The sequence below is a fragment of the Marmota marmota genome, unplaced genomic scaffold (assembly GCF_001458135.2).
Source record: "Marmota marmota marmota unplaced genomic scaffold, marMar, whole genome shotgun sequence".
In the NCBI taxonomy this organism is placed as follows: domain Eukaryota; kingdom Metazoa; phylum Chordata; class Mammalia; order Rodentia; family Sciuridae; genus Marmota; species Marmota marmota.
Genome location: NW_026000068.1, coordinates 17,256,759 through 17,269,567, shown reverse-complemented (window position 1 = coordinate 17,269,567; position 12,809 = coordinate 17,256,759).

Below are 12,809 nucleotides of genomic sequence, written 5' to 3'. Positions count from 1 at the left end.
TGAATTGTAAGGAAACTGGGGTTTTCTTCACAATTGGGCAGCACTCCAAAGAGGGGGAAAAAACCTCTCCACTGAGATTAAAGATTGTTCCAGACATCTAATTTCTCAGGACATAGATTTCCTGCAGTCAAGAATTCGATGAACTCCTGGATCAGGAAGAAAGCTTGCCAAAGCCCCAGTCTGTAGTTGAGGTGACTTGCCCAGCATGACATATTTGGATGATCTGATCATTTTAAAATAACAAATGCTCTCTTAAAGAGAAGGTAACCCCTAATATCATTAGAGACCCCGGTGTTGCTCTGGTTGTTATAGGCTTTTCTTTTATTCTTATCTGTAATCTGATAACCAGTGGGAAGCCAGGAGAACAAAGACATCTCAGACACTGTATATCATGCAAGAAATCAGCTGTACCACTGTGACAACTCAGCCAGAGGTTTTGAAAGTTTATGCCATGAGCCAGCATAAAATGTAATCATCTCAGGAGTGGAGGCATATTATGGAATAGAAATCCTTGCTTTAGAGCTTTAGGGGATCAGCAGGAAAATATTTTATCGATTTGAAGCCTAGTAGCATAGATAAAAATATTCAACTATGTTAAAAATATTTCTAATAAACAATTTAGGAAAAAATGATCATCTTACGTAGCATTTCCATAGGGGAGAGGAACATCATCTTGAAGGGTAGTTTGGTGAAATCTGAACAAAGAACAACAGGAGCTTGCATATCCTTTCTAGACTAAAACCTGACCAGCCTCACAGAGCTGTGGAACATCTCTACAAAAGGAATTCTTTCTCTTAAGAGGCCCAAAAGGATTGTTTTTTTCAAGTATGCATATATTTTTTTCTATCATTAACAATCCACCAAGATTGTTTCTGATATTGGGCTTACCTCAGTAAAAGAGGATTGTGGCATTCTAAAGATCCAGAACTAGGCTTGTCAGAGTTCATTGAGTTTATCGTTGATCTCCCGACATTAGCTGGCCAAGTGATGAGAGCAAAGCATGCTCAAGTGAACTAGGTCCAAAGTACACAGGAAGAGAGTTGGTTCCATTTGTTACACTTGGAAGCCCATTCTCCCTTCAGTTAAGCAAGAAGGTCCAATATAGCAGAACACGCATGCTGTTGATATAACAGAACGGAGAAATACTTTTGCTAAAATCACTGACTCTGAGGCCTATGGATGCCAATGGGTAACTGAAAGCAGGATAAGCTGTGGCACGTCTGCTTTGTTTTATATCTGTCTCTTTTATTAACTTAAACTTTGTGATCTGCTCTGCTCTGCACACAGGCACTTAGTCTTTCCAGTGATATTCATCTAAAAACTAGTAATAAAAGGTTTATTAACCCTAAATTTACCTAACCTATCTCATCTCCCTTCAAGACCAATGGCAGATTTGTAGGGAGATTTGCAACATCCTGTTTCAGACCCCTGATGTGGTGCCTGGAAGTCTGGCATTGTCCTAGGCCTTTTAGGAAATCTCCTGTGATGAGACGTCCCCCCTTCCCTAAGCAGGAGAATTCTCTCATAAAAACTAAATGAACTAAAGTGCCCCTTCCAGGATCATGGGCCTAAGTGATAAGCATCCTGCATCCTGCAAAGGACCTTCAAATGATAAAGGCTTCTCTGGATCAACCTCACAGAACCAGACCTGAGAGAACGGTCAAACAGATCACAATTTGATTGTAATTGCTTAGTTATGCATTCCTCTCAGTGCCTGTCCCCGTTCTTCGCTATTTAAGTCTAAAACTCCTGTTAATACCCCAGAGTCAGAGCTGAGATGCTGGATCTCACTTTTCCTTCTCAGGATAGCCATGGTGATTCAAGTTTGCTTTCCTGATTTCTACCATTACCTCTTCTGTTTGTTTTTTGAGGACAGGGGCCAGTCCTGTTTGTTAGGTCCCCCAGAGCCAGGTCTTTGGCAATACCAGTGAGGCTGTGATATTCTCTTTTTTTCTTTCAGTACAATCTAGGGACCGAGATGTATTTATATTTTCCTGAATTTGCATCTCGTCTGTTCACTTGTTGAAGCAAAAATCTTACTTTCTAAAATCTTCCTTCCAGGCCCTTTACAATTATGGCTATTGTTAACATCAAGGCCATCACTAACCTTGCAAATACTGACAATATGGCAGGCGCTATGCTAAATACTTTCTATACATAATTTCATTTCATCTTCTCAACTACCTTGTGAAGAAGGTAGCATTATGTAAAATAGAATTTAGGCCCTAAGAGGTTAACTAACTTCACCAGCCAGCAAGTCACAGAGCTAGAGCTTGAACCTCATTGGCCTGAATTCAAAGTCCATCTCTTATGTTTTATATGACATCATTTACCAAGGCTAGTAGCTCTGTAGAAATAAAAAAAAAAGTACCTCTTATAAAAAAATACACTGGAAACCTCATCACTAAACCACTTGCTATTCTAACTGGGCCCTGACTTACATTTGCTTGTATATTTGATTATAATTCCCTTAAAAATTTCAAAATGTCCAGTCCTTTCCTCATACTAATACATAATATGCATTTTCAAAAACATATTTATTGTCAGTATTGCTAAGAAGATTTGTTTCCTCCAAACCCCTCTGCAAAATGTAGAATTCCTGCATGTATTAACAACTTGTGTTTGGGTTTTCTTGTCTGTGTGCTTAAAGCTGAAGCCTGTTCCCTTAGGACACTTCAAGCTCTGTGGTCCATAGCCTTGTAAACAGACCCCTTTGCTTCCTCCTGCAAACAGAAGGGAATGCAGCATAGAAAAAATTCTTTAAAGTCCTTTTTATAGTAGAAGCTACACCTTTCCCTTTCTAAATTGAATAAAAATATAGACCCTATCATAATTCCTATGTAATATGTCCTGGTTATTTAACTATGGTATAGTGAACATCCAAGAAAGGATTTTTGTTCCAAAAAGGATTTTATTGACTCATAGATCTTAAATTTGGAGACAATGCCAGATTGTCTTTCTTCGTTTTTACACAATATTACAAAAGACACTTTGGATATTATGTGAATCCTTGAAAAAGGAAAAATGAGGTGCTGGCACTCCTCCATCTAGAAAGGCTAGTTAACCCTTGGATCTCTGAAGTCTTCTTACTCCTGTGTAGCTAGTTAGAGTGCTTTTTCTATGTTACTGAGGGGTTTCCTATAATTACAGAACTATTCTGTAGAAATTCTGCTCATATTAAGGATGCAAGATTACACCAAGTGTTTGCAGGGTGAGAGGCACTGTGTAAAGAACCTTTTAGACATTATACCACACTCCTAGGGAGAAAAATAATAATTAGGTTTTTTTTTAATATTTGTGACAACAAGCATATGAAGGTTAAAGGAAGTACCCACTTTATTGTGCCCAGAGAAGATCTTGAGCTCCTAAACTAGCCCAGAACCTACCAAAATGTTACTAAAATAAACCTCCTATGCCTCTAAACAGAGTCTAGGGCAGGAGTTCATTAGAAAAGGAATAGGGAGGAAAGGAGGACTTTATAACAGACAAGAAACCATTTCTCTAAGAGCATTTTATGGATTTTATCCAATTTATTTATTCAAAAGCATTTATCAAACTTATTAGTGTATTAGTTCATTTTTTACTGCTATAATGAAATGACTTAGGCAGGCTAACTTTATAAAGAGGTTTTTTTAGCTCACAGTTCTATAGACTCTAGGACATCATGCTGGAATCAGTTTAGTCTGATTAGGGTCCTCTTTGTTGCATTATATCATAGAGGGAGCACATGTAGGGGAGAGATTATATCCTGAAACAGGAAGCCAGACAGACACTGGGATTCACAATATGTTCTGAAGGTACATCCCTAACTGACCCAAGGATCTCATACTAGGCCCATCTCTTGAAGCTTCCACCTCCAAAAATCCACCATATGGAGGATCAACTTGCAACCCATGAACCTTTGGGGATAAACCATGCCCCAGACATGGCAATTAGCATGTGTCCTACATTGTTCTAGATGCTGGTGACAGGTGATGGATAAAACAGGCCCAAATTCCTCACATCACTGTGAGAGGAATGAAACAATAATAGTAAATCTGCAAAGTAGATGTTAGATAATAACAGTGTGTTGGAGTTGGGAGTGAGGGAAGAGAAGAAGGCAAATAAGAAGCCTCAGGTGAGTGAGAAAGGTTGTTCAAGAGATCAGGTAGATGAGGAAAAACCAGAAGGAAGACTGAGATAGCATAGTCAGAAAAGTAGAAGAAAAACCAGAGGAGTCTGAGATCCTAGAAGCCAAGTGAAAATTTGTTTTTGAAGAGGACAGAGAAATCAAATGTATCAAATTCTGTGGTGTCCTTGAGATGTGCCATTTTGAAGAGAGGAAAGGGTAAAAACTTGAATGGAATAAGTTCAAGAGAAAATGGGAGAGACCAATTGGAAGCAACTTGTTTGCTAAAACAAGGTACCAAAGACTGGATGGCTTGAACAATAGAAATGTGTTTTCAAATAGTTCTACAGGGTCCAAGGTCCAGGAATGGAAAGGTTTGATCTCTCCTGAAGCTTTTCTCCTTGGCTTGCAGAGAGTGGACATCTCTGTGTGTCCTCACAGAGTCTTGCCTCTCTGCCTGCTCCCTTGGTGTCTATCCAATATCAACGTTTCTCCTTCTTTTAACAGCACCTATCAAGTTGGATTGAGGGCCCATCCTAAGTGCTTACTTAATCACCTCTTTAAATACACTCACATTCTACATGGCTACTAGTATTGCCGAAGATAGCGGGGAAACAGTTGTATTTGGCTGCAGCCAGATTCAGAGGGCACAGCTTTTGCTGTAATCAATCAATCCCCTGAACCCCGAGTTCAGGGAGTTTCAGAGTTTTATACCCAGCATGCAAGGGGAGGGGCTCAGAAGTTCACAGTCTGAAGAAGTTCACATAAAAGCAGCTTTTTCTTTCACTGTTTTGGGCAAGTTAACCCTTCAAGGATAACACCTGAGAAGGGGGGAGCTTCTTCTCCCCTTTCTTTCCTCCCCCCTGCCAGCTGTTACCATGGAGCCCAACTGGTAACTTATCTTAGAAATGTAGTCATCTCTGTGAAGCCCAGCTCAAGGCCAGATGACTTGTTTGCACATTTCTACAAACTACTATACTGGATACATTTGTGAAAAACTAGTAAGGGGGTGTCCAGCACCTGGATTGCTTGTATCTTCTCGGTCAGTGGCCAAGTAAAACAGGGTGACATGAAAATAGGAAATTTATCTACATTGAACTCTTTTGCAGAGACTCTTTTGCTGACAGTCCTAAAATCAGCCATGGTGAAGATTTCTGGAGAAGCCCAGTTAAGACTTTTCTGTGGAGAAAGGGGGTGCTGCTACATTAGGGTTCAGGGCTTTAGTGCATGAATTTGAAGGACACACAACTGTGAATATCACAGTACATATGGACAATTTTTTTGAGGCAATTAAGTAAAGTCAGAAAAGAGGTTTCTATTGTCTTTTTCTCTTTCTTCCTTTCTTCTTCTTCTCTTCTTCTTTTTCTCCCCCTCCTCTTTCTTTTCCTTCTCCTCCATCTCCTCCTCTTACTCCTTTTCTCCTTCTTCTGTTAAATGGCAGAAATTATCCCATCACATCATATGCTGCTGAAGTTGATCTGGGATCTGACAGGGAGAAACAATTACTTTGTGTCACAAAAATAGGAAGTTAGACATAACACAACTCTATGTTATGTATACTTTGATTTATGTATTCCTGCATAAGTTAAACCTTTAGAAACTTTACTCAGGATAGATTCTTTCAATTATACTTTCAAAGTGTGTCAATGGATGTTTAAGAATAAGGTTATGAGTTCCCAAAATATAAAAATGATTTAAAAAGTGAGAAAATTTTTTACTGAAGGTCTTAACTTCAATAAGCAAATGTGTCGCTGAGTTTTGAAGAGGAAAACAGATCAAGCAGCATTGGCCATGTATACATGATAGAGATATGCATTTTTATAAATAATTTAATACTTCTGGTATTCCATTTGGGAAGTGCTTTTCCATGTTACCAATAACAGCAAACACACACATATGACCTACTGTGGGTAAAGCCTCCGGTGGACAATCAGTGTTGTCTAGTTGGTGGCTGTGACATTGTTGTTGCTACTGTGTTGTTTTAAAAACTTCTGATGTATTGAATAAAACTCTCAAAATGAAGAGGCGATTCTAATGAGAAGAGTTGAGAGCTATTATGTTAAGTACTTCACAAGCATTGTTCTAATTAATAGTGTCCATTACTGCAAAGTAATGATACTTTTGTCATATATCATTATGATAGAAATACAAATGTCTGGCAATAGTGTTATCAGAGTCCTAGTCCAGAGGTCCAACTCTGAGTATCCCCAAAAATCAGGTCCAGCCACTCACACCAAACACCAAAATGGGAAAAAAGAATGGTGAAAAGCAGAAGTACTTTAATCAGTCTAGCTACACTAGGAGGACAGGGGATCAGTGTTTTTTAACCCTGTCTTCAGGGGTATTGACATGAGCTCACAGATTGTATAGAAGAGGGAGTGACTCAGTAATTAAGCAGCCCTGGGTTCAATACCTGATACCCAAAATTTTTTAGATAAAATAATGCTTATGAAGTACTTATTACTGTAATAGCTCTCAACTCTGTTCATTCAGAAGTGTTTAAAACAACACAGTGCAACCACAATGCCACAGCCACCAACTAGACAACACTGATTTCCACTGGAGGCTTTACCCACAGTAGGTAATATGTGTGTGTTTGCTGTTATTGGTACCATAACATGGAAAAGCACTTTCCAAATGGTCTACAAAGACTATCAGAAGTATTAAATAACTTATAAAAATGCAAATCTCTATTATGCATACATGGCCAATGCTGCTTGATTTGTTTTCCTCTTCAAAACTCAGTGACACGTTTGCCCAGTCAAGCGGTCTTGGTCAAACTGTATTCTGGTTGATCCTTATCCCTGGATTGGTCAGGCTGGGACTTGTCAGGGATAAGAAAGCCATTGTTGCTGAAGGACAGAGAGGTTAATTTCAGCTCATTAGGAGATGGTTAACAATCAGTCCTGTTGTACCTGGAGTACAAGGTAACTCAGAAAAAAAAGGCAGATGCAAAATGGAGTCAGAGATGCCAAGTTTTTATCCTGCTTTTAGTTACCCACTGGATATTGGCAGGCCAGAGTGAAGAATCAGTGTTTTTGGCAAAAGAAGCCTTTAAGTCCTTGTGTTTTAGTTGTTTGTTTGTTTGTTTGTTTGTTTTTGCTATAACCAAGATGCCTGACAAGAACAACTCAGAGCAGGAACAATTTATTTTGGCTCCTGGAGATGACATTGGTGTTGAGAATCAGGTTTGAGTCCCATTCCCCTGATGTTGAAGATTGAACATCCAAGACAAAAGGATTGAACATCCGAGACAAAAGCGAAAAGTTTTATTCAAAGGTTAAAGGAACAAAGACTCCTCCACAGAGGCAAAGGAGGGAGTCCAAGTTGGTGCCCAAAGGTTTGGGGGTGTCCTGCCTCTTATAGATTTCAGATTTTCTTTGTTCTCTTGCCCTCTCCTCCCAGCCTGCCTACATAACCCAAAAGGTGCAGAGATCCAAGGCCTCTCCTCCCATCCTGCCTATGTGACCCAAAAGGTGGAGTGTAAGGGCAGGAGAAAGCCACCCAGGGGCTACTCATTAACTCCTTGCAGGGAGGCATAATTCCCTGGAGTCAGGTAACTTTGGCAACTGGTGGAGGATGGAGGTATTACCATTGTATTTCTTTTGAATCTGCCCTCACCTTCCTGACTCAATCATTCATTACTTACACTGACTGCCCTCCCCCCCACAAAATGAATGCCCTCTCTGATAATAGAACCCTTACTGCTGTAAGGGGCAATGGGGGAAGATCACTCTGTTTGCTTCAAGCTGAGAGGGGGCAGCATGGGGCAAGTAGTCTGGGTTTCATTTTTAGGAATGTTTGGAGTCAGTCAAGGGGTCTGTGGCAAAAGACAGACTTGGAAGCAACAGGTTGTAAAGTCATAGGAGAAGTGGGTGCTTCTTATGAGAAAAACAGAAAGACATGAGTACTGGAGTGAGATTAATACAAAATAAATGTTACAGAATCTGGAACATGTCAATGAATATCATGATGATGATAGAAATCAGTAATCTCTCACCAAGAACTAAAAGAGCTAAGAAGTTGATTCCATAACAAGGCCAGTAAGAACATGACCTCTATTTTTGAATCTAAATCTATAAGAATATTAGTTATATTGCCAGAGTTAACGAATATAAACACAACACTTAGTTTTTATAATGTCACAGATGCCCCCATAAGATGTAGTTAAGATATCTAGTATTATCTAATTTTTGTAAAATAACCTTTTATTTTCATAATCTCTGTGTTTAGAAGAGATCTCTTTATTTCTGTTACTTAGGATTAGATGATCATGCTAGCAAACATAGATCAAGTCTGCCTATGTAGGAGGTCAGGAAGATTTGTAGGTCTTAAATTGACTATTTAAAAAAAAAGAAAGAAAGAAAAGGAAAAAACCCTCTGGCTCTCATAGCCTCTTTTGTTAGTTATCAGGCACTCCTGTCTAAGAATCCCTCTTTTGTACTCTCCAGTCTTACTCTTGGTAGGGCTAACACAAGTGTACACGTTAAGTTACATTAAGAGGACTATTGTCTTTCCTTTTAAATGCCCAGGTATGGCTGTATTTTGGTTATAACTTGTTTGCTAGGTGTTTAAGACCAAACTGGTCACATTGACTTTGTTCCTATCTATTGTTAGGAGCCAGCTGAGTTCCCTCAGAAGGTTGCTCTTGGGAATTTGAGAAGCAGCCTCTTAGCTCTCTAGTGCCATCTGCCAGGATGGGTCAGGGGCACCTTAACCACATGGAAACAGCAGAGATATCTCCCTCATTATGACCCTCCTCTTTGTAGTATGTGCTCTGGTCAGCTTTCTCTTCTCCAGGGTCCCATTAATCTCCCTGCTTGAGAGATCATGTGGCCCAGAGTCAAAAAGCCCTTAGAAATGTCCCCTTGTTCCCTCTATTTGAACTAAACTTAGAGGGCAAGAGCCAAATACTGGCTATTTTGTTGTTGTTGCTGTTGTTCCTTTTAATTTAATTTGTCCTTTTTAATTTTAGTTTCCAATTTTGGTCTTAAACATCCAGCAAGCCAATTTCACCAGTCTTCAAGCAAGAATACTGGGTTTTAACTTTAATGGCTATAACTTTACAGTCATTTTAGCTCGTCTGTTTAAATATTAATAGTGTTGAAGTTAGCCTTACATCCTGTCTGTTCAATAGGTGATGGCCTATTATCTAAAATTAAATCTGGTTGTTATATTAGAAGTTATAGTTCTGTAAGGCACTAACAGATAACAGTTATAAAGTTTACAAGGAAAACAAAAAATGAAATTAACTAGAGTAAAAACATATTGAGTTTGTATAATAGCTATGAACCAAGAAACATAATTGCTTATAATCCCAAGTCTTTACTTAAACTTTAGTTTAAAGAACACCAGCATGGTAAAATATTCTTCTAAACCTTATATTTTAAAGATCTATATACTTGGAAGGTATGACAAAGAAGCTAGTAACACTACCATGATTACATTGATGTTCTTATATTAACCAAGTTTGTTTTAAAAAAAAACTTTAGATTCAGTAATATAGTATAATACTCTAAAATAACAGTTGTAGTTTAACCAGAGTTGTATAAACACAAATTCCTTTAAGACAAGTTTTTTTAAAGAATAAAACATGAGACAAGAAATTATCTTGATAGATAAGAGTAAATTAATGTTTAAGAAACCTTCGTTACTTCAACCCATAAATGATTAAATTTTGATTTATACCAGTACATTTGACCTTAGGGAAAATATTGAATAGCTTTAACTAATTATATTAATTATATATAACCAATTTAGTTACACATAGACTTTTTGAAATTTACCCTCCATGAACCTTCTGCAACTTAATTAGACATTCTACAACTTTTTACTTTACTATGCACTATACAAAGACTTTCTCATCCAGAAACATTTCTTTTTCCTTTTACTTTCCATATTAATGTATATTATTAAACCTAGAACCTTCTTCTATCTCTTTTCTAGCTGTTCACCCCTTTTTAAAATTTACATTCTAAAACAACCTTTATATAATTTTTGAATTAAGACAAACTACTCCATTTAAGTAAGATGACATACTTGTATGTTTTTAAGTACTTTAATTGAAATCCAAATGAGAACTATTATACTCTTTGTATGAATTACAATGGATAGAATCTTAACTCTTAATAGCTTTGTTTTTAGTGAAGACACAGAAAAAAAGCAATCTTAAACTTTTTTCTATTTACAAATTTATGAAAACACATTTAATGTTTAAATATATTATCTTATGAAATTTGAGAATACTTAATTTTATATTTAGTAGTTGATATTTTAGTACTTGTTCATTCTAAATTAATCAGATGTCTCTTTAATAAACACATTTATGATTAATTCCATTGATGTTAAATCTTATTTATTCATTTATAACTGTAAAAAACAAGATATCAGAGAAGTGTACTGAACAGTGCTCGCCATCTCTTCCTTGTAGAAGAAAAATCCTGGAAGCAATGGATACTACATTCCAGACATTTTATAGAGGTTAGTACCCTATTAATTGTCTGTTCACCTAGTAAAACTTATGAGTCAGTAATTTTAAAGACATCTTTTGTCTCATCTGTTTTTAAATTGAACCCCTTTTTTAAGTGACGTGAACTAAAAGATATTTAGATTCATTTATTATTTAAATTTTGATTTCTGAGTGCTCATCAATCTATGTCAATTTTGATACCATGTACATGATATATGAACACAAGTACATATGTAGACACAACAATACAGCACACAGGTGTGCACACATACATAAGATAGACAGGATATGAGATATATGTTTGTAGGTAGATCTCCACAATTAGGAGGCAATGTTACAGATGTTTATTAAAGCCTTTATTAAATTTAAACTGTTAGAAATTGAAATAGAGCTTATCAAACTTTCAAATTATGACCTAAATATAGGGCAGGCCTGTACATTTGTAAATGCTAGGTGTAAAGTCTGACAGCCATGGCGGACACCAAAATCAAAGATTCAGGTGGCCACTTGTCCTTGATGGCTATTAGATTTATTTCCAACCATGTCTATGTCCTACTTAAGATTTTGTAAAAGGAAATTTTACCAATTTATTTGACAGCTAATCATTTAAAAATTGGCATCTGAACAAAGACAGTGTGTAAAAACTTTTATAGTTAGATAACATAAAATGATCAGAAAAATATATTAATTTAGGCATGCAGAATCAAATGTGAATTTACCATAAAACCATGAGCTCAAAAAAGGAGAATTTTTAAAAACGAGAGTACTAAAAAAATCCTTAGGTAAAGATTCTTAAGTTAAAGAACACTTGTATATATGAGTTCATTCAATTTTTCCTCCCTGTGCTATAGTTTTTAGGGAGGAAATTATTAATAAGGCAGGGTGGTAGATGCAAGAGGAGATATGATAGCCAAGTATTTAGGTGCCACAAGCAGCTTGAATTTAAAAGTGACCCCTTTTTTTCCTATTGTCTCATCCAGTTCTCTGTAAGTCCTGCAGGTCTCCAAAATTTACATTTCAAATGCAAGACTTGGAAAGATAGACATCTGAAATAAGATAAGTAAGGGAAGCTGTAGTTTTAAGCAAAATCTCATGCATAGGGCATTTTCACCATTTTCCCCCCAGTTGGTAATCAGGCCAGGTTTGGATGCAGAAAATAATGAGACATCATGTCCCACTGCTTTTAAAGATGAGGCTCCCCTCTGAACAACAACATGAAAACAAATACTATGATTCAAACAAAAGAGCTCAGCATCCATAGATATTTACGCCCAGGGACTGTCTTTTTGCCCAGGGGACATCTCCCTGATATTGGAACCTCTAGCTGTCAGCAGTTTCCATGAATGACCTCTGAATTTACCAGCTGCCCTACCCGTCTATTCATTACCCATGTGCTTTTTTCATGGGTGACTGTGAAAAAATGCACACCCCCAGATTATCCACCCTTACCATGTGACTTGTAATCCCTAGGAGAACATGGGACCCCCTTTTTGAAATGAATATTTGATTTATCTGTGCTGAGCCTCCCATTAGTTAATGAACTTTTTTTTGGGGGGGGGAGGAGGGGGATTGGGCTTCTCTTAGAATGGAGCATCATAACTGAGTCTAATTTACATTTTGGCAAGATTTATTTTTTTAAACAAGGTCTGAGAAATCCTTAGGCCTGCATATAGGAACTTTGGACTATTTCCTTCCTTTTTATAGAACAGGCTGAACTGTAGAATGGTACTAAAATTTATACTTTCTTCTGATGGCCCTGATTCTCTATTAGACAGAAAGTTGGTATTGAGAACATGTTTGGCAGCAGAAGAACACTAGAGATAAAGGCTGGAATAAAGAGTTTATGTTTCCTGTGGGCCAAAGGAATCTTTAGAGGGCTGTGAGTACAAATTTTCCTTTTTATAGTTAAAAAAGCTCGTGGAGCTCACAGGAGCATAGAAACAATAATGGGAATCCCTATAGGCTTATAAAGGTTTAATATGCAAGCAAAGGGAACCCAGGCATTTCCTTACAAACCACTCCATAACCCTCTATCAATCTTAGAGTCTGAAGAGTTAGAGTCTGATTGGCAAGAGGTGGGGAGTGGTCATGAGGGGCAAGCTCAGGAGAGTTTGAATGGCTCATTCAGAGGCATGTGTTATTGAGACTTTGGCCAGTGCCACTTGATTGATCAGTCACTACAAGAAATCCCATAGAGGTGGTCAGTAGAGGAGTTGAGGAAGAAATCTTTGA